At 57.5% G+C, this 24,074-nt stretch overlaps 1 long non-coding RNA gene across 1 annotated transcript; it reads right to left on the bottom strand.

Annotated features, from left to right (window-relative positions):
- Positions 1 to 2,303: 2,303 nt before the first annotated feature.
- LOC138734566 (uncharacterized) lies at positions 2,304 to 3,679 on the bottom strand. Its single transcript, XR_011339594.1, has 2 exons — positions 3,586 to 3,679; positions 2,304 to 2,540 (listed from the first exon to the last, which is right to left on the bottom strand). It is a non-coding gene; the product is annotated as an uncharacterized lncRNA (long non-coding RNA).
- Between the last annotated feature and the right edge of the window lie 20,395 nt (positions 3,680 to 24,074).

Below are 24,074 nucleotides of genomic sequence, written 5' to 3'. Positions count from 1 at the left end.
CCAGCCCCAGCCCGCACCCCGTTGGCCGCAGTGGCGGCGGGTGGAAGGGCAGCGGAGAGCAGAGCCGAGCCGTCCCGAACGGCGCCATGTGGCTGCAAGCCGCTCTTTGCCTCTCTCCCCGCCCTGCCCCTCCCGGCTCGCCTGCCCCTGTGGGCCGTCCCGTTCCCCCGCCCCGGGCTGCAGTACCGCTCCGTGGCCACGGCGCGGCAGCACTGAGTCCCCGCCCCATTCATCCCGAGCGCAGGGATTCCGGCCAATGGGAGCGCTCGCTGCAGGGCCCGCCCTACAACCGCTTTACGGGCGTTGATTGGCTGGCGGTGTCTGAGCGGAGGATCCACTGCGCATGCGTGCCATACGACGTGGTGGTGCCTATAATGTAGCAACTGCGCATGCGTACCGTACAACATGGTGACACCTACAATGTAGCCAATGCGCATGCGTAGTGTACAACATGGCGGCGCCTATCTACAGTCACTGCGCATGCGTGCAATGTAACATGGCGGCGCCCATAAGCGGTCACTGCGCATGCGTGCCGTACAACATGGCGGCGCCCATAAGCAGTCACTGCGCATGCATGCCGTACAACATGGCGGCGCCCATGAGCAGTCACTGCGCATGCGTGCCGTACAACATGGCGGCGCCCATTTGCAGTCAGTGCGCATGCGTGCCGTACAGCATGGCAGCGCACCTCATGGAGCCCGCGGGGCCGTTTCAACGGCAGCCTGCCGGCACCGAGCAGAACCCAACGCAGCCTGAGCGAGCCGCGCGGGGCCGAGCCGAAGGGACTCGTGCACCGCGGACAGGGGCGGGGAGCTTCAAAGAGGGACGCGGGACGTTGTCCCTCTCTGTTCTGCACTGCTCCCCTCCCCGCGCCCCGCCCCACCCCTGTGGGCCGTCCCGTCCCCCTCAGCCCTGGGCTGCAGTACCGTTCCGCGGCCACGGCGTGGCAGCACTTGGCACCCCCCATTCATTGCCTTGGGCATCGCAGGGCTGTGCGTTCCGCGCTCTGATTGGTCCCTTCTCGATCCCACCTTGACAGCGCTGCCTTCTGATTGGCTGGGCCTCTGCGCTCTGATTGGTCGATTCTCAATCCCACTTTGCCAGCTCTGTGTTCCAATTGGCTGTGTCTCCGCACTCTGATCGGTCGCCTCTGGATCCCGCTTTGCCCGTGCCGTGTCCTGTGCCCGTTTGATGGATGATTTGCCCTCTTATTGTTAATTTGGCCAGTTTGCACTTATGTGCTCAATTTGCCCTTATATGGTAATTTGACCTTTTATGGCAATTGGCCCAGATTTCCCTTACATGGTCAATTTTCTCTCTTATGGCAATTTGCCCCTATATGGTCAATTTGCTCTTTTACAGCAGTTGGCCAAGTTCCCCCTCATATACTCAATTTGCCCCTTTATGGCAATATTCGTTTTTATGGCACTTGGCCCAGTTTGCCCTTATATGGTCAATGATCGGGCACCTGGGCGCCCCCAACGCCCAGGGCTGCAGTACCGTCCGCGGCCACGGCACAGCAGCACTGAGTTGCCACACGGCCCCGGGCTGCTCTTTTTGCCATCGTTCCCGTTTTCACCGTTTTCTCCCGTCGCGGGTTCGATCCCGACGGGCGCCGAACCTCCTGGAGCAGCAGCTCCCGCGGCGCCGCCCGCACACCCTCCCCCGCTGCCGGGCTCCGCAGCAGCGCAGACCGCGCCTGCCTTCCCCCGGGCCGCCCCTTCGCTCCGGTCCCGCGGCGAGCAGGGCTGCGCTCACGGGCACCGCGGCGGCTGCGGGCTCCGCTCTCCGTGCCGAGGGGCCGCTCTCCGAGCCCTCTGCGGCCGGGAAACCTCCGAGCGGCGGCTGAAAGGGAGAGGTGGCACCTCCAGGGGAAAGGCCGCGGCTTTCCCCACTCCCGCACGCCGTCTCCGGATGATGGACGCCGTTCCGACGGGAGGCCCTGTGGCTGTGCCATACGGGCAGGCTGGAAAGGAACAACTGACCCGCTGCAGGAAAGGACACGGAATTCCAGTCCGACACGAGGGGACTTTGGAAGCGGCAGATGCATCGACAGCGAGAACACTTGCCTGCCGAACATCCGCACGCCATCGCGATCCAGCACGTGCCCCCGGCCGCCAGCGAGCCTGTCCGAGCCCATCGGCCCCCCGTACAGCCGGCTGCCAACTCAGAGCCTGCGCAGCACAGCGCTCCCCGTGCCGGACTGTGGCTCGCAGCGCCATCGCCACGTGCCCCCAACTGCCTCCACCACCTTCTTTCTTCATTTCCAACACTGAATAAGCAAAACGCGTACGGCAGTCGGCGACCGATCAAAAGCTTTAATGTGGACAACACTGGTTTACACGGGGTTCCTCTGGCTTCCCCACACCTGGGCAGAAGAGGCCAAAGGATCCTTGGAGACAGACACGCTCTTCCCAGTCACGCAGCAAAGGTGGCGGCAGCGCGACCGGGACAGAGGGTCTGGACGAGGCCGCATCTTCCAGCTGGGCATGGGCAGGAGGAGAGGAATCCACTTCCTAAGCCGCACAGAGGAGAGAGACCTGCAGGAGGGAACGCACAGAAAGGATCGCTAGCAGGGCAATGAGACGAGGCGGCCCTCGGCCCCAGGACAAAAACGCTTTCCTCCTTCACCCACGTTTCCTTCTCTGACCTTCCGACTCCCGCAGCCCCTGCTCTACAGCCCACCCAAAGCAAGCTGAGAAGAGAATCTCCTTCAAAAGAACGGCCAAGGGTTTCACTCATCCCCCCCAAAAGGAAACCGCAAGGAACGGGAGGACTCGCCAGACAGAAAGCAGTGTCACCGGACCAAGTTTCAGAGAAGTCCATAGAGAACGTGATTCATTTTAACAGTTATTCTGTTAGACGAACTTGGTCAAAAAGAGAAAGGAAACCAAACCGAGCCTTACCCCGTGTAAACTTGTTACGCTAAGATGTTCTAAATCACACCCGCATGACAGCCCAGCGTAGAAAAGCAGCCCGGGCACCCTGCTATTTATCCTCCTCCAGAGACACAAATGGCTCCCCCCGGCACGCCTCTTCTCTTGCCGGGGTCAGACCTGCAACGCGCCGGCTGGCAGGAACCACGTCACTGCACGCAACTCGAGCTTGGCCCAGACTACAGGCCTGAGAAACACGCGCGCGGAGGCGAGAGGTGCAACGGCGAGGCAGCTCTTCCAGACACACGCGTCGGCGCTCGTTCAGCAAGCACCTGTCACCAAAGCCTCTGCAGGAAAGGGACTCAGCCCGGCAGAGAGGGGCAGCGATCGGCTGAGGCATTTTGGTTTAGTTCAGGCACGCGATATTGGTAGAAAGGAACAAAGCCTGGTTTGGCCTCGAAAGAACAAGATGCCTGGACACAAAATGAGGCCACGGAGACCACACGACACTGCCCGTGTGCCGTGCCTCAGACGGAGCTCACCCTCACCCGCACATCAAGCATAACAAGAACGGAACCGAGTGTAGGTTTGAGGCTGAGCAGCCACACAAAAGCAACCGCTCCCACTCCTCTCCGCCTGTCAAGAGAGCGGAGAGCAATGAGACATCCCTCCTATGATCACATGCAAGCCCATCCACGCCAGCAACCACCTGAGACATTGGGAGACTTTGGCATGGTCAGTGGCCGGTCGCTGGCTTCACTCCTACGCTGCGGTATTTATTCGCGCACCGGATTTGCCTCGTGAACCTGTGAAAACAGCAATTAAAGCCAAAAGGAAGCAAACGCTTGCAGTTTTGACGAGGGTGAAACTGGCAGTGGGGGGGGATCATCAGTGCGAAGAAGGCAGGAGGCGCCTGTCTGTAAGTGTGCTCGCTGCCTCGGGCACTGGAGCGAGCCACCAGGAAGAGCAAAAGGAAGGAGCTGTTACAGCAAAGTACTCCAAGTAAGCGTGCTTGAAATGAACCACCTCCTACCCCTGTAGCTCTTGCCACCACACACGACATCCCAGCATCCGGTATCCTCTGAGCTGTGCCAGACGGGCCCGAGCCCACCACGCTGCTCTAGCTCTTCCTGCCACTCCGATGCAGCCGGACGGAGGACAAGCGACCAAGTTTTCCAAACAGAGGAACTCTTTCCCATTGTGCGAACCTCTTTGCACTTCTCCGCCCGTTTTTGCCCTTTTCCGCCCCTCTTTGACATTGTGTGCCCCTCTTTGCCATCCTCCGCACCTCTTTGCCCTTCTCTGCCCCTCTTTGACCTTCTCAGCCCCTCTTTGCCCTTGTCCCGTATTCTCCGTACCTCTTTGCACTTGTCCGCCCCCCTTTGCCCTTGTCCCATGTTCTCTGCAATTCTCTGCCCCTCTTTGCCCTTGTCCGCTCCTCTTTGCCCTTGTCCCGTATTCTGCGCACTTCTCCGGCCCTCTTTTCCCTTGTCTGCCCCCTTTGCCCTTGTCAGCCCCTCTTTGCCCTTGTCCGCCCCTCTTTGCCCTTGTCCGACCCTCTTTACACTTGTCCGCCCCGCTTTGCCCTTTTCCGCCACTCTTTGCCCTTGTCTGCCCCTCTTTGCACTTCTCCGCCCCTCTTTGCCCTTGTCCGCCACTCTTTGCCCTTCTCCCATATTCGCCGCACTTGTCCGCCCCTCTTTGCTCTTGTCCCGTATTCTCCGCACTTCTCCGCCCCTCTTTGCCCTTGTCCGCCCCTCTTTCCCTTGTCCGTCCCTCTTTGCCCTTCTCCTGTATTCTCCACCCTAGTCCGCCCCTCTTTGACCTTGTCCGACCCTCTTTGCCCTTGTCCGCCCCTCTTTGCCATTGTCCGCCACTCTTTCCCCTTGTCCCATGTTCTCTGCACTTCTCCAACCCTCTTTGCCCTTGTCCGCCCCTCTTTTCCCTTGTCCCGTATTCTGCGCACTTCTCCGCCCCTCTTTGCCCTTGTCCACACCTCTTTACCATTGTCCGCCCCTCTTTTCCTTTGTCCCGTATTCTCTGCACTTCTCCTCCCCATCTTTGCACTTGTCTGCCCCTCTTTGCCCTTGTCTGCCCCTCTTTGCACTTGTCCGCCCCTCTTTGCCCTTGTCCACACCTCTTTGTGCTTGTCCCGTGTTCTCCGCACTTCTCCGCCCCTCTTTGCCCTTGTCCCGTATTCTCCGCACTTCTCTGCCCCTGTTTGCCCTTCTCCGCCCCACTTTGACCTTGTCCGACCCTCTTTGCCTTTGTCCGACCCTCTTTGCACTTGTCCGACCCTCTTTGCCCTTGTCCGACCCTCTTTGCCCTTGTCCGACCCTCTTTGCCCTTGTCCGACCCTCTTTGCCCTTGTCCCTTATTCTAGGCACTAGGGCAAACAGGAGCAGAGAAGTGCGGAGAATAAGGGACAAGGGCAAAGAGTGGCAAACAAGTGCAAAGAAGGGTGGATAAAGGCAAAGAGGGGCGGAGAAGTGCAAAGGGGCGGACAAGGACAAAGAGGGGGTGGACAAGGGCAAAGAAGGGCAGACAAGGGCAAAGAGGGGCGGACAAGGGCAAAGAGGGGTGGAGATTTGCGGAAAATACGGGACAAGGGCAAAGAGGGGCGGACAAGGGCAAAGAATGGCGGACAAGGGCAAAGAGGGGTGGACAAGGGTAAAGAGGGGCGGAGAATACGGGACAAGGGCAAAGAGGGGTGGACAAGGGCAAAGAGGTGCGGAGAAGTGCGTAGAATAAGGGACAAGGGCAAAGAGGTTCGGACAAGTGCAAAGAGGGTCGGACAAAGGCAAAGAGGGTCGGACAAGGGCAAAGAGGGGCGGAGAAGGGCAAAGAGGGGTGGAGAAGGGCAAAGAGGGGCGGACAATGGCAAAGAGGGGCGGACAAGACAAAAAAGATGGGCAGACAAGGGCTGAGGGGGTGGAAAAGGGCTAAGAGGGTCGGACAAGGGCAAACAGGGGCGGATAAGGGCAAAGAGGGGCTGACAAGAGCAAAGAGGGTCAGACAAAGGAAAGAGGTGCGGACAAGTGCAAACAGGGGCGGACAGGTGCATAGAGGGGCGGACAAGGGCAAAGAGGGGCGGACAAGGGCAAAGAATGGGTGGAGAATTGCGGAGAATACTGGACAAGGACAAAGAGGTGCGGAGAAGGGACAAGAGGGCGGAGAAGGGCAAAGAGGGGCGGACAAAGGCAAAGAGGGGCGGACAAAGGGCAAAGAGGGGTGGACTAGTGCAAAAAGGTGCGGACAAGGGAAAAGACGGACGGACATAGGCAAAGAGGGGAGGAGAAAGGCAAAGAGGGCGGACAAGGGCAAAGAGGGACGGACAAGGGGAAAGAGGGGCGGACAAGGGCAAAGAGGGATGGACAAGGGCAAAGAGGGGCGGACAAGAGCAAATAGGGGCGGACAAGGACACAGAGGGGCGGACAATTGCGGAGAATACGGGACAAGGGCAAAGAGGGGCGGACAAGGGCAGAGAGGGTTGGAGAAGTGCGGAGAATACAGGACAAGTGCAAAGAGGAGCGGAGAAGTGCGGAGAACACGGGACAAGCACAAAGAGGTGTGGACAAGGGCAAAGAGGGGCGGACAAGTGCAAAGAGGGGCGGAGAATACAGGACAAGCGTAAAGAGGGGCGGACAAGGTCAAAGAGGGGCAGAGAAGGGCAAAGAGGTTCGGAGAAGTGTGAAGAATATGGGACAAGTGCAAAGAGGGGCGGACAAGGGCAAAGAGGGGCAGACAAGGGCAAAGAAGGGGCGCACAAGGGCAAAGAAGGGGCGCACAAGGGCAAAGAGGGGCGCACAAGGGCAAAGAGGGGCGCAGAAAAGCAAAGAGGGGCGCACAAGGGCAAAGAGTGGCAGACAAGTGCAAAGAGGGGCGGACAAGGGCAAAGAGGGGCGGACAAGGGCAAAGAGGGGGAGGAGAAGCGCGGAGAATACGGGACAAAGGCAAAGAGGGGCGGACAAGGGCAAAGAGGGTTGGAGAAGTGCAGAGAACATGGGACAAGGGGAAAGAGTGGCGGAGAATGGCAAAGAGGGGCGGACAAGTGCAAAGAGGGGCGGACAAGTGCAAAGAGGGGAGGACAAGGTCAAAGAGGGGCGGACAAGGGTGGAGAAAACAGGAGAAGGGCAAAGAGGGATGGACAAGGGAAAGAGGGGCGGACAAGTGCAAAGAGGAGCGGACAAGGGCTAAGAGGTACGGACAAGGGTAAAGAGGGGCGGAGAAGTGCGGAGAATACGGGACAAGAGCAAAGAGGGGCGGAAAAGTGCGGCGAATACGGGAGAAGGGCAAAGAGTGGCGGACAAGGGCAAAGTGGGGCGGACAATTGTAAAGTGGGGCGGAAAAGGGCAAAGAGGGGCGGAGAACACGGGACGAGGGCAAAGAGGGGCGGAGAAGGGCTAAGAGGGGCAGACAAGGGCAAAGAGGGGCGGAAAAGGGCAAAGCGGGGCGGACAAGTGTAAAGAGGGTCGGACAAGGGCAAAGAGGGGCGGACAAGGTCAAAGAGGGGCTGACAAGGGCAAAGGGGGCAGAGAAGGGAAAAGAGGGGTGGAGAAGTGCGCAGAATACGGAACAAGGGAAAGAGGAGCGGACAAGGGCAAAGAGGGGCAGAGAATTGCAGAGAACATGGGACAAGGGCAAGGTGGGGTGGAGAAGGGCAAAGAGGGGCGGACAAGGGCAAAGGGGGGCGGACAAGTGCAAAGAGAGACGGACAATACGGGACAAGGGCAAAGAGGGGCGGACAAGGTCAAAGAGGGGCGGAGAAGGGCCAAGAGGTTCGGAGAAGTGTGGAGAATACGGGACAAGGGCAAAGAGGTGCGGACAAGGGCAAAGAAGGGGCGCAAAATAGCAACGAGGGGCGGATAAGGGCAAAGAGGGACGCACAAGAGCAAAGAGTGGCGGACAAGGGCAAAGAGGGTCAGACAAGGGCAAAGAGGGATGAACAAGTGCAAAGAGGGGCGGACAAGCGCAAAGAGGGGAGGACAAGGGAAAAGAGGGGTGGACAAGGACGAAGAGGTTTGGACAAGTGTAAAGAGGGTCGGACAAGGGCAAAGAGGGTCAGACAAGGGCAAAGAGGGTCGGAGAAGTGCAGAGAATACGGGACAAGGGCAAAGAGGGGCGAACAAAGGCAAAGAGGGGCGGACAAGTGCAAGGAGGGGCGGACAAAGGGAAAGAGTGGCGGACAAGGGCAAAGAGGGGCGGACAAGGGGAAAAAAAGTGCGGACAATGGCAAAGACCGGCAGAGAAGTGCGGAGAATAGGGGACAAGGGCAAAGAGGGGTGGAGAATTGCGGAGAATACGGGATAAGGTCAAAGACGGGCGGAGAATGGCAAAGAGGGGCGGACAAGGGCAAAGAGGGGCGGACATGGGCAAAGAGGGGCGGAGCAGTGCGGAGAATACGGGACAAGGGCAAAGAGGGTGGGACAGCAGAAAAGAGGGGCGGAAAAGTTTAAAGAGGGGCGGACAAGGGCAAAGAGGGGCGGACAAGGGCAAAGAGGGGCGGACAAGGGCAAAGAGGGGCGGACAAGATCAAAGAGGGGCGGACAAGGGCAAAGAGTGCCGGACAAGGGCAAAGAGGTGCGAAAAAGGGCAAAGAGGGTCGGACAAGGGCAAAGAAAGGCGGATAAGGGCAAAGAGGGGCGGACAAGGGCAAAGAGGGGTGGAAAAGGGCAAAGAAGGGCGGAGAAGTGCGGAAAATACGGGACAAGGTCAAAGAGTGATTTAGAACTGCGGAGAATACGGGACAAGGGCAAAGAGGGGCAGAGAATTGCGGAAAATACGGGAGAAGGGGAAAAAGGGGTGTAAAAGGGCAAAGAGGGGTGGACAATGGCAAAGAGGGGCGGACAAGGGCAAAGAGGGGCGGACAAGGGAAAGAGGGGCGGACAAGGGAAAGAGGGGCGGACAAGTGCAAAGAGGGGCAGACAAGGGCTAAGAGGTGCGGACAAGGGCTAAGAGGGGCGGAGAAGTGTGGAGAATACGGGACAAGAGCAAAGGGGGGCGGACAAGTGCGGCGAATACGGGAAAAGGGCAAAGAGTGGCGGACAAGGGCAAAGAGGGGCGGACAAGGGAAATGAGTTGCGGACAAGTGTGGAGAAAACGGGACAAGGGCAAAGAGGGGCGGACAAGGGCAAAGGGGTGTGGAGAAGTGCGGAGAATATGGGACAAGGGGAAAGAGGTGTGGACAAGTTCAAAGTGGGGCGGAGAAGTGCAAAGAGGGGCAGAGAAGTTCAGAGAATACGGGACAAGGTCAAAGAGGGGCGGAGAATTGCGGAGAATACGTGCCAGGTGCAAAGAATGGCGGACAAGTGCAAAGAGGGGCGGACAAGAGCAAAGAGGGTCCGACAAGGGCAAACAGGGGCGGACAACTGCGGAGAATACGGGACAAGGGGAAAGATGGCGAAGAAGTGCGGAGAAAAAGGGAGAAGGGCAAAGAGGGGCGGACAAGGGCCAAGAGGGGCGGACAAGGGCAAAGAGGTTCAGACAAGGGCAAAGAGGGGCGGACAACGGCAAAGAGGTGCGGAGAAGTGCGGAGAATACGGGACAAGGTCAAGGACGGGCGGATAATTGCGGAGAATATGGGATAATGGCAAAGAGGGGCGGAGAAGATTGGAGAATATGGGACAAGGGCAAAAAGGGGCGGAGAAGGGCGGAGAATACGGGAGAAGGAAAAAGAAAGGTGGACAAGTGCGGAGAATACGGGACAAGTGCAAAGAGGGGCAGACAAGGGCAAAGAGAGTTGGACAAGGGCAAAGAGGCGCGGAAACGGGCAGAGAGGGGTGGACAAGGGCAAAGAGGGGCAGACAAGTGCAAAGAGGGGCGGACAAGTGCAAAGAGGGGCGGAGAAGGGCAAAGAGGGGCGGACAAGGGCAAGGAGGGGCGGACAAGGGCAAACAGGGGTGGATAAGGGCAAAGAGGGTCGGACAAGGGCAAAGAGGAGCGGACAAGTGCAAAGAAGGGCGGACAAGGGCAAAGAGGAGCGGAGAAGTGCGGAAAATACGGCACAAGGGCAAAGAAGGTGGGACAAGTGTAAAGAGGGGCGGACAAGTGCAAAGAGGGGCGGACAAGGGCAAAGAGGTTCGGACCAGGGCAAAGAGGGGCGGACAAAATGGAGAATACGGGACAAGGGCAAAGAGGTGCGGACAAGGGCAAAGAGGGGCGGACAAGGGCAAAGAGGGGCGGACAATGGCAAAGAGGGGCGGACAAGTGCAAAGAGGGGCGGACAAGGGCAAAGAGGGGCGGACAAGGGCAAAGAGGGCCGGACAAGGGCAAAGAGGGGCGGAGAAGGGCAAAGAAGGGCGGATAAGTGTAAACAGGGGCGGACAACGGCAAAGAGGGGTGGAAAAGGGCAAAGAGGGGCGGAGAAGTGCGGAGAATACTGGAAAAGTTCAAAGAGTGGTTTAGAACTGCGGAGAATATGGGATAAGGGCAAAGAGGGGCAAAGAATTGCGAAAATACGGGATAAGGGCAAAGAGGGGCAAAGAAGTGCGGAGAATACGGGACAAAGGGCAAAGAGGGGTGGACAAGTGCAAAGAGGGGAGGACAAGGGCAAAGAAGGTCGGACAAGGGAAAGAGGGGCGGACAAGTTCAAAGAGTGCGGAGAATTGCGGAGAATACGTGCCAAGTGGAAAGAGGGGCGGATAAGGGCAAAGAGGGGCGGACAAGGGCAAAGAGTGGCGGACATGTGCAAAGAAGGTTGGAAAAGGGCAAAGTGGGGCGGAGAAGTTAGAAGAGGGGCAGACAAGTGCAAAGAGGGGCGGACCAGGACAAAGAGGGGGTGGACAAGGGCAAAGAAGGGCGGACAAGGGCAAAGAGGGGCACACAATTGCGGAGAATACGGGAGAAGTGCAAAGAGGGGCGGACAAGGGCAAATAGGGGCAGACAAGGGCAAATAGGGGCGGACAAGGGAAAAGAGGGGTGGACAAGGGCAAAGAAGGGGCGCACAAGGGCAAAGAGGGGCGCAGAAGCGCAAAGAGGGGCGCAGAAGGGCAACGAGTTGCAGACAAGTGCAAAGAGGGGCGGACAAGGGCAAAGAGGGGCGGACAAGGGCAAAGAGGGGCGGACAAGGGCAAAGATGGGGAGGAGAAGTGCGGAGAAAACGGGACAAAGGCAAAGAGGGGCGGACAAGGGTAAAGAGGTGTGGACAACGGCAAAGAGGGGCGGAGAAGTGCGCAGAATACGGGACAAGGGCAAAGAGGGGCGGACAAGGGCAAAGAGGGTTGGAGAAGTGCAGAGAACATGGGACAAGGGGAAAGAGTGGCGGACAAGGGAAAAGAGGTGCGGACAAGGTCATAGAGGTTCGGACCAGGGCAAAGAGGGGCGGACAAGAGGAAAGCTGGGCGGAGAAGAGCTGAAAATACGGGAGAAGTGCAAAGAGGGTTGGACAAGGGCAAAGAGGTTCGGACAAGGGCAAAGAGTTTCGGACAAGGGCAAGGAGATGCGGACAAGGGCAAAGAGGGGCGGACAAGGGCAAAGAGGGGCGGACAAGGGCAAAGAGGGGAGGAAAAGTGCAAAGAGGGGCGGACAAGGGCAATGAGTGGCGGAGAATTGCCGAAAATACGGGAGAAGTGCAAAGAGGGTCGGACAAGGGCAAAAAGGGTCGGACAAGGGCAAAGAGTGTCGGAGAAGCGCAAAGAGGGGCGGAAAATTACAAAGAGGGGTGGACAAGGGCAAAGAGGGGAGGAAAAGTGCAAAGAGGGGCGGACAAGGGCAAAGAGGGGCGGACAAGAGGAAAGAGGTGCGGACAAGGGCAAAGAGTGGCGGACAAGGGCAAAGAGGGGCGGAGAAGGATAAAGAGGTGCGGACAAGGGCAAAGAGTGGCGGACAAGGGGAAAGAAAGGCGGTCATGGGCAAAGACGGATGGAAAAGGGCAAAGAAGGGCGGACAAGGGCAAAGAGGGGCGGACAAGTGCAAAGACGGGCGGACAAGTGCAAAGACGGGCGGACAAGGGCAAAGAGGGGCAGACAAGTGGAAAGAAATAGCGGACAAGGGAAAAGACGGGCGGAGAATTGCGGAGAATACGGCACAATTGCAAAGAGGGGCGGAGAATTGCGGAGAATACGGGACAAGTTCAAAGAGGGGCGGACAATGGCAAAGAGGGGTGGACAAGGGCAAAGAGGGGCGGACAAGTGCAAAGAGTGGCGGACCAGGGCGGAGAATACGGGACAAGGGCAAAGAGGGTCGGATAAGGGCAAAGACGGACGGACAATTCCAAACAGGTGCCGACAAGGGAAAATAGGGGCGGACAAGTGCAAAGAGGGGCGGAGAAGTGCAAAGAGGGGCGGACAAGCACAAAGAGGTGCAGACAAGTGCATAGAGTGTCGGACAAGTCCAAAGAGGTGCGGATAAGGGCAAAGAGGGGCGGAGAAATTCAAAGAAGGGCAGATAAGGGCAAAGAGGGATGGACAAGGGCAAAGAGGGGCGGAGAAGTGCGGAGAATACGGGACAAGGTCAAAGAGTGTCTTAGAATTGCGGAGAATACAGGACAAGGGCAAAGAGGGACAGAGAAGTGCGGAGAATACGGGACAGGGGCAAAGAGGGCTGGACAAGGGCAAAGAGGGGCGGACAAGTGCGGAGAACGCGGGACAAGGGCAAAGAGGGGCGGACAAGGTCAAAGAGGGTCGGACAAGGGCAAAGAGGTGCGGACAAGTGCAAACAGGGGCGGACAAGGGCAAAGAGAAGCGGAGAAGGGCAAAGAGGGGTGGAGAAGTGCGGAGAATATGGGACAAGAGCAAAGAGGGGCGGAGAAGTGCGGGGAATACGGGACAAGGGCAAAGAGGTGGGGACAAGGACAAAAAAGGGGCAGAAAAGGGCAAAGAGGTGGGGACAAGGACAAAAAAGGGGCAGAAAAGTGCAAAGAGGGACTGACAATGGCAAAGAGGGGCGCACAAGTGCAAAGAAGGGCGGACAAGTTCAAAGAGGTGCGGACAAGGGCAAAGAGGTTTGGACAAGTGCAAAGAGGGGCGGAGAATACGGGAGAAGGGCAAAGATGGGCGGACAAGGGCAAAGAGGGGTAGACAAGGGCAAATAGGGGCAGTCAAGGGCAAAGAGGGGCGGACAAATGCGGAGAATACGGGACAAGGCCAAAGAGAGTCGGACAAGTGCAAAGAGGCTCGGAGAAGTGCAAAGAGGGGCGGACAAGTGCAAAGAGGTGCGGACCAGGGCAAAGAGGGTAGGAGAAGTGCAAAGAGGGGCGGAGAATACGGGAGAAGGGCAAAGATGGGCGGACAAGGGCAAAGAGGGGTAGACAAGGGCAAATAGGGGCAGTCAAGGGCAAAGAGGGGCGGACAAATGCGGAGAATACGGGACAAGGCCAAAGAGAGTCGGACAAGTGCAAAGAGGGTCGGAGAAGTGCAAAGAGGGGCGGACAAGTGCAAAGAGGTGCGGACCAGGGCAAAGAGGGTAGGAGAAGTGCAAAGAAGGGTGGACAAGTGCAAAGAGGGGCAGACAAGTGCGGAGAATACGGGACAAGAGCAAAGAGGGGCGGACAAGGGCAACCAGGGGCGGACAAGGGCAAATAGTGGCGGACAAGTGCAAAGAGGTGCGGAGAATTGCATAGAATACGGGACAAGGGCAAAGAGGGGCAGACAAGGGCAAAGAAGGGCGGACAACGGGAAAGAGGGGCACACAAGGGCAAAGAGGGGCGCAAAAGTGCAAAGAGGGGCGGAGAAGGGCAAAGAGGGGCGGACAAGGGCAAAGAGGGGCAGAAAAGGGCAAAGAGGGTGGAAAAGGGCTAAGAGGGGCGGATAAGGGGAAAGAGGGGCTGACAAGGGCAAAGAGGGTCGGACAAGGGCAAAGATGGGCGGACAAGTGCAAACATGGACGAACAAGTGCAAAGAGGTATGGACAAGTGCAAAGAGGGGCGGAGAAGGGCAAAAAAGGGGCAGAGAAGTGCGGAGAATACTGGACAAGGGGAAAGATGTGTGGACAAGTGCAAAGAGGGGCGGAGAAGGGCAAAGAGGGGCGGACAAGGGCAAAGAGGTGCGGACAAGGGCAAAAAGGGTCAGAGAAGTGCAGAGAATACGGGACAAGGGCAAAGAGGGTCGGACAAGGGCAAGGAGGGGCGGACAATTGCAGAGAATACGGGACAAAGGCAAAGTGGGGGAAGAAGTGTGGAGAATACGGGACAAGGGCTAAGAGGAGCGGAGAAGGGCAAAGAGGGGTGGTCAAGGGCAAAGAGGGACGGACAAGGGCAAAGATGGGCGGACAAGTGCAAAGACGGGCGGATAAGGGCAAAGAGGGGCGGACAAGGGCGAAGAGGGGCGGACCAGGGCAAAGAGGGGTGGACAAGGGCAAAGAGGGGCAGACAAGTGCGGAGAACACGGGAAAAGTGCAAAGACGTGCGGACAAGAGCAAACAGGGACGGACAAGGGAAAATAGTGGCGGACAAATGCAAAGACGGGCAGAGAATTGCTTAGAATACAGGACAAAGGCAAAGAGGTGCGGACAAGGGAAAAGAATGGTGGACAAGGGCAAAGAGGGGCGGACAAGGGCAAAGAGGGGCGGACAAGGGCAAAGAAGGGCTGAGAATACGGGACAAGGGCAAAGAGGGGCAGACAAGGGCAAAGAGAGTTGGACAAGGGCAAAGAGGCGCGGAAAAGGGCAGAGAGGGGTAGACAAGGGCAAAGATGGGCGGACAAGTGCAAAGAGGGGCGGACAAGTGCAAAGAGGGGCGTAGAAGTGCAAAGAGGGGCGGACAAGGGAAATAGGGGCGGAGATGTGCGGAAAATACTGGACAAGGGCAAAGAGGGGCGGACAAGGGCAAAGAGGGTCGGACAAGGGCAAAGAGGGTCGGACAAGGGCAAAGAGTGTCGGACAAGGACAAAGAGGAGCGGACAAGGGCAAAGAGGGTCGGACAAGGGCAAAGAGGAGTGGACAAGGGCAAAGAAGTGCGGACAAGGGCAAAGAGGGGCGGAGAATGCGGAAAATACGGCACAAGGGCAAAGAGGTTGGGACAATTGTAAAGAGGTGCGGACAAGGGAAATGAGGTGCGGACAAGGGCAAAGAGGTTCGGACCAGGGCAAAGAGGGGCGGACAAAATGGAGAATACGGGACAAGGGTAAAGAGGTGCGGACAAGGGCAAAGAGGGGCGGACAAGGGCAAAGAGGGGCGGACAAGTGCAAAGAGGTTCGGACAAGGGAAAAGAGGGGCGGACAAGGGCAAAGAGGGGCGGACAAGGGAAAAGAGGAGCGAACAAGGGCAAAGAGGGGTGAACAAGGGCAAAGAAGGGCGGATAAGGGTAAACAGGGGCGGACAATGGCAAAGAGGGTTGGAAAAGTGCAAAGAGGGGCGGAGAAGTGCGGAGAATACGGGACAAGGTCAAAGAGTGGTTTAGAACTGCGGAGAATACGGGACAAGGGCAAAGAGGGGTGGACAAAGGCAAAGAGGGGTGGACAATGGCAAAGAGGGGCGGACAAGTGCAAAGAGGGGTGGACAAGGGCAAAGAAGGTCAGACAAGGGAAAGAGGGGCGGACAAGTGAAAAGAGGGGCGGACAAGGGCAGAGAGGTGTGGATAAGGGCAAAGAGGGGAGGAGAAGTGCGGAGAATACGGGACAAGAGCAAAGAGGGGCGGACAAGTGCGGCAAATACGGGACAAGGTCAAAGAGTGACGGACAAGGGCAAAGAGGGGCAGACAAGGGCAAAGAGGGGCGGACAAGGGCAAAGTGGGGCGGAAAAGTACAAAGAGGTGCGGAGAAGTGCGGAGAATATGGGACAAGGGGAAAGAGGGGTGGACAAGGTCAAAGTGGGGCGGAGAAGGGCAAACAGGGGCAGAGAATTGCGGAGAATACGGGACAAAGGCAAAGAGGGGCGGAGATTTGTGGAGAATACGTGCCATGTGCAAAGAGGGGCGGACAAGTGCAAAGAGGGGCGGACAAGGGCAAAGAGTGCGGAGAAGTGCGGAGAATACGTGCCAAGTGCAAAGAGGGGCGGATAAGGGCAAAGAGGGGCGGACAAGGGCAAAGAGTTGCGGACAAGTGCAAAGAAGGGTGGATAAGGGCAAAGAGTGGCGGAGAAGTGCAAAGAAGGGGCGCACAAGGGCAAAGATGGGCGCAGAAGCGGAAAGAGGGGCGGACAAGGGCATAGAGGGGCGGACAAGTGCAAAGAGGGGCGGAAAAGGGCAAAGAAGGGCGGAGAAGTGCGCAGAATACGGGACAAGGGAAAAGAGGGGCGGACAAGGGCAAAGAGGGTTGGAGAAGTGCAGAGAACATGGGACAAGGGGAAAGAGTGGCGGACAATGGATAAGAGGTGCAGACAAGATCAAAGAGGTTCGGACCAGGGCAAAGAGGGGCGGACAAGAGCAAAGAGGGGCGGAGACGTGCCGAAAATACGGGAGAAGTGCAAAGAGGGTCGGACAAGGGCAAAGAGGGTCGGACAAGGGCAAAGAGGGTCGGAGAAGGGCAAAGACTGTCGGAGAAGCGCAAAGAGGGGCGGACAAGGGCAAAGAGGGGAGGAAAAGTGCAAAGAGGGGCGGACAAGGGGAAAGAGGGGCGGACAAGGGGAAAGAGGGGCGGACAAGGGCAAAGAGGTTCGGACAGGGGCAAAGAGTGGCGGACAAGTGCAAAGAGGGGCGGAGAAGGATAAAGAGGTGCGGACAAGGGCAAAGAGTGGCGGACAAAGGGAAAGAGGGGCGGACATGGGCAAAGAAGCACGGAAAAGGGAAAGAGGGGCGGACAAGGGCAAAGAGGGGCGGACAAGTGCAAAGAGGGGCGGACAAGTGCAAAGAGGGGCAGACAAGTGGAAAAAAAGAGCGGACAAGGGCAAAGACAGGCGGAGAACTGCGGAAAATACGGGAGAATTGCAAAAAGGGGTGGAGAATTGCGGAGAATACGGGACAAGTTCAAAGAGGGGCGGACAATGGCAAAGAGGGGTGGGCAATGGCAAAGAGGGACAGACAAGTGCAAAGAGTGGCGGACCAGGGCGGAGAATACGGGACAAGGGCAAAGAGGGTCGGAAAAGTGCAAAGACGGACGGACAATTGCAAAGAGGTGTCGACAAGGGGAAAGAGGGGCGGACAAATGCAAAGAGGGGCGGACAAGTGCAAAGAGGGGCGGACAAGTGCAAAGAGGGGCGGACAAATTCATAGAGGGTCGGACAAGGGCAAAGAGGTGCGGACAAAGGCAAAGAGGGGCAGACAAGTTCAAGGAAGGGCAGATAAGGGCAAAGAGGGGTGGACAAGGACAAAGAGGGGCGGAGAAGTGCGGAGAATAGGGGACAAGGTCAAAGAGTGTTTTAGAATTGCGGAGAATACAGGACAAAGTCAAAGAGGGACAGAGAAGTGCGGAGAATACGGGACAAGGGCAAAGAGGGCTGGACAAGGGCAAAGAGGGGCGGACAAGTGCGGAGAATACGGGACAAGGGCAAAGATGGGCGGACAAGTGCGGAGAATACGGGACAAGGGCAAAGAGGGGCGGACAAGGTCAAAGAGGGGTGGAAAATTACGGAGAATACGGGACAAGGGCAAAGAGGTGCGGACAAGGGCAAAGAGGGGCGGACAAGAGCAAAGAGGTTCGGACAAGTGCAGAGAATACGGGACAAGGGCAAAGAGGGGCGGACAAGGGCAAAGAGGGGCGGACAAGTGCAAAGAGGGGCGGACAAGGGAAAGAGGTTCGGACAAGTGCAAAGAGGGGCAGAAAAGGGCAAAGAGGTGCGGAAAAGGGCAAAGAGGGGCGGAGAAGTGCGGAGAATACGGGACAAGAGCAGAGAGAGGCGGACAAGAGGAAAGAGGGGCGGACAAGGGCAAAGAGGGGCGGACAAGAGCTAAGAGGGGCGGACAAGAGCTAAGAGGGGCAGACAAGGGCAAAGAGGGGCGGAGAAGTGCCGAGAATACGGGACATGGGAAAAAAGGGGCGGACAAGGGCAAAGAAGGGCGGACAAGGGGAAAGACGGGCGGACAAGGGCAAAGAGGGGCGGACAAGGGCAAAGAGGGGAGGATAAATGCGGAGAATACGGGACAAGAGCAAAGAGGGGCGGAGAAATTCAGAGAATTCGGGACAAGGGCAAAAAGGGGCGGACAAGCGCAAAGAGTAGCAGAAAATGGCAAACAGGTGCGGACAAGGGCAAAGAGGGACGGACATGGGCATAGAGGGTCGGACTTGTTCAAAGAGGGTCGGACAGGGGCAAAGAGGGGCGGACAAGTGCAAAGAGGGGCGGACAAGGGCAAAGAGGGGCGGACAAGGGCAAAGAGGGGCGGAGAAGTGCAAAGAGGGGCGGACAAGTGCAAAGAGGGGCGTACAAGGGCAAAGAGGGGCGGACAAGTTCAAAGAAGGGCGGAGAAGTGCAAAGAGGGGCGGGCAAATGCGGAGAATACGGGACATGTGCAAAGAGGGGTGGACAAGGGCAAAGAGGGGCGGACAAGGGTAAATAGGGGCGGACAAGGGCAAAGGGGGCGGAGAAGTGCGGAGAATACGGGACAAGCGCAAAGAGGGGCGGACAAGGGCAAAGAGGGGTGGATAAGTTCAAAGAGGGGCTGACAAGGGCAAAGAGGGTCGGACAAGTGCAAATAGGTGCGGACAAGTGCAAACAGGGGCGGACAACTGCAAAGAGGGTCGGACAAGGGCATAGAGGGGCGGACAAGGGCAAATAAGGGGCGGAGAATTGCCGAGAATACTGGACAAGGGCAAAGAGGTGCGGATAAGGGCAAAGAGGGGTGGACAATGGCAAAGAGGGGCGGACAATGGCAAAGAGAGGCGGACAGTCAAAAAGTGTCAGAGAAGTGTGGAGAATACGGGACAAGGGCAAAGATGGGCGGACAAGGGCAAAGAGGGATGGACAAGTGCAAAGAGGGGCGGACAAGAACAAAGAGGGTCGGACAAGGGCACAGAGGGGCTTATAGTTGCGGAGAATACGGGACAAGGTCAAAGAGTGTCTTAGAATTGCGGAGAATACAGGACAAAGTCAAAGAGGGACAGAGAAGTGCGAAGAATACGGGACAAGGGCAAAGAGGGGCAGACAAGGGCAAAGAAGTGCGGAGAAATGCGTAGAATAAGGGACAAAGACAAAGAGGGGCGGACAAGGGCAAAGAGGGGCAGACAATGGGAAAGAGGGGCGCACAAGGGCAAAGAGGGGCGCACAAGGGCAAAGAGGGGTACACAATTGCAAAGAGGGGCGGAGAAGGGCAAAGAGGGGCGGACAAGGGGAAAGAGGGGTAGACAAGGGCAAAGAGGGTGGAAAAGGGCTAAGAGGGTGGAAAAGGGCTAAGAGGGTGGAAAAGGGCTAAGAGGGGCGGATAAGGGGAAAGAGGGGCTGACAAGGGCAAAGAGGGTCGGACAATGGCAAAGATGGGCGGACAAATGCAAACATGGACGAACAAGTGCAAAGAGGTGTGGACACGTTCAAAGAGGGGCGGAGAAGGGCAAAAAAGGGGAGGAGAAGTGCGGAGAATACTGGACAAGGGGAAAGATGTGTGGACAAGTGCAAAGAGGGGCGGAGAAGGGCAAAGAGGGGCGGAAAAGGGCAAAGAGTTGCGGACAAGGGCAAAAAGGGTCGGAGAAGTGTGGAGAATACGGGACAAGGGCAAAGAGGGGCGGACAAGGGCAAAGAGGGGCGGACAAGGGCAAAGAGGGGATGGCAAGGGCAAGGAAGGGCGGACAAGTGCAGAGAATACGGGACAAGGGCAAAGCGGGGGAAGAAGTGTGGAGAATACGGGACAAGGGCTAAGAGGAGCGGAGAAGGGCAAAGAGGAGCGGAGAAGGGCAAAGAGGGGTGGTCAAGGGCAAAGAGGGGCGGACAAGGGCAAAGAGGGGCGGACAAGGGCAAAGAGGGGCGGACAAGGGCAAAGAGGACCGGACAAGTGCAAAGACGGGCGGATAAGGGCAAAGAGGGGCGGACAAGGGCAAAGAGGGGCGGACCAGGGCAAAGAGGGGCGGACCAGGGCAAAGAGGGGTGGACAAGGGCAAAGAGGGGCAGACAAGTGCGGAGAATAAGGGACAAGTGCAAAGAGGTGCGGACAAGGGCAAAGAATGGTGGACAAGGGCAAAGAGGGGCCGACAAGGGCACAAGAGGTGCGGAGAAATGCGTAGAATAAGGGACAAGGACAAAGAGGGGCGCACAAGGGCAAAGAGGGGCGCAAAAGTGCAAAGAGGGGCACACAAGGGCAAAGAGGGGCGGACAAGGGCAAAGAGGGGCGGACAAGGGCAAAGAGGGGCGGACAAGCGCAAAGAGGGGTAGACAAGGGCAAAGAGGGTAGAAAAGGGCTAAGAGGGGCGGACAAGGGCAAAGAGGGGCGGACAAGGGGAAAGAGGGGCTGACAAGGGCAAAAAGGGTCGGACAAGTGCAAAGAGGGGCGCAGAAGGGCAATGAGGGGCGGACAAGGGCAAAGAGGGGCGGACAAGCGCAAAGAGGGGTAGACAAGGGCAAAGAGGGTAGAAAAGGGCTAAGAGGGGCGGACAAGGGCAAAGAGGGGCGGACAAGGGCAAAGAGGGGCGGACAAGGGCAAAAAGGGTAGGAGAATTGCGGAGAATATGGGACAAGTGCAAACAGGGTCGGACAAGGGCAAACAGGGGTGGACAAGGGAAAAGACGGGATGGCAAGTGCAAGGAGGGGCGGACAATTGTAGAGAATATGGGACAAGGGCAAAGTGGGGGAAGAAGTGTGGAGAATACGGGACAAGGGCTAAGAGGAGCGGTGAAGGGCAAAGAGGGGTGGTCAAGGGCAAAGAGGTGCAGACAAGGGCAAAGAGGTGCGGACAAGGGCAAAGAGGTGCGGACAAGGGAAAAGAGGGGCGGACAAAGGGAAAAGAGGGGCGGACAAAGGGAAAAGAGGGGCGGACCAGGGCAAAGAGGGGCGGACAAGGGCAAAGAGGGGCGGAAAAGTGCAGAGAATACGGGACAAGGGCAAAAAGGGGTGGACAAGGGCAAAGAGGGGCGGACAAGTGGAAAGAGGGACGGACAAGTGCAAAGAGGGACGGACAAATGCAAAGAGAGCGGACAAAGTAAAAGAGGTCTGGACAAGTGCAAAGAGGGGCGGAGAAGTGCGGAGAATACGGGACAAGGCAAAGAGGGGCGGGCAACAGCAAAGAGGGTCGGACAAGGGCAAAGAGGGGCGGACAACGGCAAAAACGGGGCGGACCAGGGCAAAGAGGGGCGGACAAGAGCAAAGTGGGTCGGACAATTGCCGAAAATACGGGAGAAGTGCATAGAGGGTCGGACAAGGGCAAAGAGGTTCGGACAAGGGCAAAGAGGGTCGGACAAGGGCAAAGAGGTTCGGACAAGGGCAAAGAGAGTTGGACAATGGCAAAGAGGGGCGGACAAGGGCAAAGAGGGTCGGACAATGGCAAAGAGGGGTGGACAAGGGCAAAGAGGGGCGGAGAAGTGCGGAAAATAAGGGACAAGGTCAAAGAGGGTCAGAATAGGGCAAAGCGGGGCTGAGAAGGGCAAAGAGGGGCAGAAAAGGGCAAAAAGGGGTGGACAAGGTCCAAGAGGGTCGGACAAGGGCAAACAGAGGCGGACTAGGGCAAAGAGGAGCGGACAAGGGCAAATAGGGGCGGAGAAGGGCAAAGAGTGTCCGACGTGCAAAGGTGTGCGGACAAGAGCAAAGAGGGGCGGAGAAGGGTGGAGAACACGGGACAGGATCAAAGAGGATCGGAAAAGGGCAAAGAGGGGCGGACAAGGGCAAAGAGGAGCGGAAAATTGCAAAGAGGGGTGCACAAGGGTAAAGAGGGGTGGACAAGTGCAAAGAGGAGCGGACAAGGGCAAAGAGGAACGGACAAGGGCAAAGAGGGGTGAACAAGGGCAAAGAGGGGCGGACAAGTGCAAAGCGGGTAGGACACTGGAAAGGAGGGGTGGACAAGGGCAAAGATTGACGGACAAGGGCAAAGAGGGGCGGAGAAGTGCGGAAAATACGGCACAAGGTCAAAGACAGGGGGACATGGTTAAAGAGGGGCAGACAAGTGCAAACAGGGCGGACAAGGGCAAAGAGGGGCAGACAAGGTCAAAGAGGGGCGGACAAGGGCAAAGTGGGGTGGACAAGGGCAAAGTGGGGTGGACAAGGGCAAAGAGGGATCGGACAAGAGCAAAGAGGGTCCGACAAGGCCAAAGAGGTGCGGACAAATGCAGACAATACGGGACAAGTGCAAAGATGAGCAGAAGGGTTCGGAGAATACGGGACAAGGGCAAAGAGGGTCGGATAAGGGCAAAGACGGACGGACAATTCCAAACAGGTGCCGACAAGGGAAAATAGGGGCGGACAAGTGCAAAGAGGGGCGGAGAAGTGCAAAGAGGGGCGGACAAGCACAAAGAGGTGCAGACAAGTGCATAGAGTGTCGGACAAGTCCAAAGAGGTGCGGATAAGGGCAAAGAGGGGCGGAGAAATTCAAAGAAGGGCAGATAAGGGCAAAGAGGGATGGACAAGGGCAAAGAGGGGCGGAGAAGTGCGGAGAATACGGGACAAGGTCAAAGAGTGTCTTAGAATTGCGGAGAATACAGGACAAGGGCAAAGAGGGACAGAGAAGTGCGGAGAATACGGGACAGGGGCAAAGAGGGCTGGACAAGGGCAAAGAGGGGCGGACAAGTGCGGAGAACGCGGGACAAGGGCAAAGAGGGGCGGACAAGGTCAAAGAGGGTCGGACAAGGGCAAAGAGGTGCGGACAAGTGCAAACAGGGGCGGACAAGGGCAAAGAGAAGCGGAGAAGGGCAAAGAGGGGTGGAGAAGTGCGGAGAGTATGGGACAAGAGCAAAGAGGGGCGGAGAAGTGCGGGGAATACGGGACAAGGGCAAAGAGGTGGGGACAAGGACAAAAAAGGGGCAGAAAAGGGCAAAGAGGTGGGGACAAGGACAAAAAAGGGGCAGAAAAGTGCAAAGAGGGACTGACAATGGCAAAGAGGGGCGCACAAGTGCAAAGAAGGGCGGACAAGTTCAAAGAGGTGCGGACAAGGGCAAAGAGGTTTGGACAAGTGCAAAGAGGGGCGGAGAATACGGGAGAAGGGCAAAGATGGGCGGACAAGGGCAAAGAGGGGTAGACAAGGGCAAATAGGGGCAGTCAAGGGCAAAGAGGGGCGGACAAATGCGGAGAATACGGGACAAGGCCAAAGAGAGTCGGACAAGTGCAAAGAGGCTCGGAGAAGTGCAAAGAGGGGCGGACAAGTGCAAAGAGGTGCGGACCAGGGCAAAGAGGGTAGGAGAAGTGCAAAGAGGGGCGGAGAATACGGGAGAAGGGCAAAGATGGGCGGACAAGGGCAAAGAGGGGTAGACAAGGGCAAATAGGGGCAGTCAAGGGCAAAGAGGGGCGGACAAATGCGGAGAATACGGGACAAGGCCAAAGAGAGTCGGACAAGTGCAAAGAGGGTCGGAGAAGTGCAAAGAGGGGCGGACAAGTGCAAAGAGGTGCGGACCAGGGCAAAGAGGGTAGGAGAAGTGCAAAGAAGGGTGGACAAGTGCAAAGAGGGGCAGACAAGTGCGGAGAATACGGGACAAGAGCAAAGAGGGGCGGACAAGGGCAACCAGGGGCGGACAAGGGCAAATAGTGGCGGACAAGTGCAAAGAGGTGCGGAGAATTGCATAGAATACGGGACAAGGGCAAAGAGGGGCAGACAAGGGCAAAGAAGGGCGGACAACGGGAAAGAGGGGCACACAAGGGCAAAGAGGGGCGCAAAAGTGCAAAGAGGGGCACACAAGTGCAAAGAGGGGCGGAGAAGGGCAAAGAGGGGCGGACAAGGGCAAATAGTGGCGGACAAGTGCAAAGAGGTGCGGAGAATTGCATAGAATACGGGACAAGGGCAAAGAGGGGCAGACAAGGGCAAAGAAGGGCGGACAACGGGAAAGAGGGGCACACAAGGGCAAAGAGGGGCGCAAAAGTGCAAAGAGGGGCGGAGAAGGGCAAAGAGGGGCGGACAAGGGCAAAGAGGGGCAGAAAAGGGCAAAGAGGGTGGAAAAGGGCTAAGAGGGGCGGATAAGGGGAAAGAGGGGCTGACAAGGGCAAAGAGGGTCGGACAAGGGCAAAGATGGGCGGACAAGTGCAAACATGGACGAACAAGTGCAAAGAGGTATGGACAAGTGCAAAGAGGGGCGGAGAAGGGCAAAAAAGGGGCAGAGAAGTGCGGAGAATACTGGACAAGGGGAAAGATGTGTGGACAAGTGCAAAGAGGGGCGGAGAAGGGCAAAGAGGGGCGGACAAGGGCAAAGAGGTGCGGACAAGGGCAAAAAGGGTCAGAGAAGTGCAGAGAATACGGGACAAGGGCAAAGAGGGTCGGACAAGGGCAAGGAG

The sequence above is a fragment of the Phaenicophaeus curvirostris genome, unplaced genomic scaffold (assembly GCF_032191515.1).
Source record: "Phaenicophaeus curvirostris isolate KB17595 unplaced genomic scaffold, BPBGC_Pcur_1.0 scaffold_105, whole genome shotgun sequence".
Taxonomy (NCBI): domain Eukaryota; kingdom Metazoa; phylum Chordata; class Aves; order Cuculiformes; family Cuculidae; genus Phaenicophaeus; species Phaenicophaeus curvirostris.
The sequence above is the reverse complement of the archived record's forward strand: the minus strand, read 5'-3'. Positions and strand labels throughout refer to the sequence as shown.